Source organism: Octodon degus, unplaced genomic scaffold, assembly GCF_000260255.1.
Source record: "Octodon degus isolate 3935 unplaced genomic scaffold, OctDeg1.0 scaffold00091, whole genome shotgun sequence".
NCBI classification, from domain to species: Eukaryota; Metazoa; Chordata; class Mammalia; order Rodentia; family Octodontidae; genus Octodon; species Octodon degus.
In genome coordinates, this window is record NW_004524667.1 from 9,506,461 (window position 1) to 9,508,787 (window position 2,327).

The following is a 2,327-nucleotide window of genomic DNA, read 5'->3' on the forward strand; positions in this document are numbered from 1 at the left end:
GAGAGGCCAGCTCAGCCCACCAGGGGGCAGGGCTGGCTGGCATGTGGTGCTGGGGGATTGAACCGCGGTCCCTGATGCTTTTGCTAAGCTTATTCTAAGTAGGTGCTTTAGACCACTGAGCCATCTCTCCAGCCCCAGTTTCTTTTTTATTTCCAGCCTCTGTTGTGCATGACAAATCTGTAGGTCTTACCATATGTGCATATGAGACTCACCAGATTGAGTTCAGTAACACTTGAACTTGCCTAGACCTTTGTTCAACAAGACAAGTCCACTGATTATATGCTTGGATGGGTCAGCAATATTTAGTTGCTATAAAAGTTTCTAAATGCTAGGGCCGGGGAGATGGCTCAGTGGAATAAGCACTTCCCTGGAAAGCACAAGGGCCTGAGTTCAATCCCCGGTTCAGCAAAAAAAAAAAAAAAAAAAAGTTTCTAAATGCTTAATCTCAGCTTTGTACTTTGTGAACCAATAATCAATAGTTCACAGGCTGACATCAACTGCAAACCACATTCTGAGTAGCCCTGGGCTAAAAAATTCAATTAGTGGGAATGCTTCCTTCCTGAGAGTATCACTTACTAAAGATATTAAGTGTAAAAAATGTAGAGTCTCCTGACTGGAACATTTTATTTGTATTTGTTTTACATTCAAAACGTTATTATAGATGTTTGATATCAATGCACTTGTACTCTAATCCTAGTTTCATTGCTTACCAGACCCATTGAGTTGGGAAGGTCAACTTTCTAAGCCTCAGTTGTCCTATTTTGGAATATGTGGATAACATATATGCCACTGTCAACTTGACACGATTAAGAGACATGTAAATTACTAAAGTACTTGGGGTGTTTCTGTGAAGGTGTTTTCAAAGAAAATTGACCTGCTCGTCATCCAGCTGAAGGGTGAAGGCCTGAATATGGATAGCTGGGATAGTTTGATATGTTTTCAGCTGAGATAAAATAAAAGCAAAAGAAGGAGGAAGCCCACCAGCACTTGCAAGCTCAATTCTCCTTGAGCAGGCATGTCTGTTGTTGCTGCCACTGCTTGCAAGCATTAGACTATTTTCTGAGCCTTTCCAAACAGACTCACACCAGGAACTCCCTAAGGAACTTCCAGGCATTCAGCCTGAGACTGTGACTGCATCCTTACTCCCTCCTTTTCTGAGGTTTCCAGCTTCTTGGATTGAGCTGCTACTGAATTCTCTGGCTCTCTGGCATGCAGACAGCTATTGAGGGACTACTCTGTAAGCCAACCAAAGTATTCTGAGCGCATAGCGCTGAAAGTAGTTGGGAAGCCTCAGAGGTTACAGTGCTCATTCCAAGCTTCTTGCAAAGACAGAGATATGTACTAACACTTAAATTGGCCTCACTGCTCAAACACATGTTTTGCTGTTCACTGCCTTTCTGGTTTTGTCTCCTTTCATTTGGTGCTAAGAAATGACCTATGACTGAAAAATATTGATCATCCTAGTGAGTATGCATGGGTCAGTCAAGCTACTGAAAACTGAAATCACACCTTTAAGTCAAAATGCCTCTAGTAAGTTCAGCTCTATAGTTCAGTTCCCGTTTGGCTTGCCCTAAGTACTTTGATACATAATCTCATACACTGCAGTTGGCCTCCTACACCTCCATTGGCTGTGAGCACCATTATATGTTCTCACTGAGTATGTCAAGGGCTTCAGGGTCAGGGATATAGCTCAGCGGCATAAGTACCTGCATGGCAAACACAAGGTCCTGAGTTCGATTCCTGATACCAAAAAAGGAAAATGTAAGGGCTCCAATAGCTCTTTACCTGAGCCATTTGTCAGGATTGATGGTTATAAAAAACCCTGACATAAAGTCTGCTTCCAGACCTGCACAGCTACTTAAGAATACTAAGTCAACCAGTAGATCCTCTATGTCTCCCCTGTGGGACAAGGAGAAGGGAGGGGCAATAAAATACCATGCTCAGCCTTCCTCTAATGCAATAAAAATCTTTTCTCTCTGATGCAGGATTGTCATGCTTTCTGCCTTCATCTCTCAACAGTAACAGGCTAATTATCAACAGTATAACACCTCAGATTCTTTTTAAGTTTTTTAGCATAATAAACAAGAATAATGACTAAAATTAAAATAATGAATAGGATGAAGAAAGTAGAATATGCTGAAACACAAAAATTAGTTCTATCTATCACTTAAATATCTCTCTATATTGCTTTTAGCTGGTTGTGGCGGTGGCTCCTATAATCCCATCACTCAGAAGGCCAAGACATGAAGATTGTGTGGTGACTGAAGTCAGCCTGGGCTACACAGTGGGTCCAAGGCCAGCCTGAACTACATAGCAAGAATCATCTA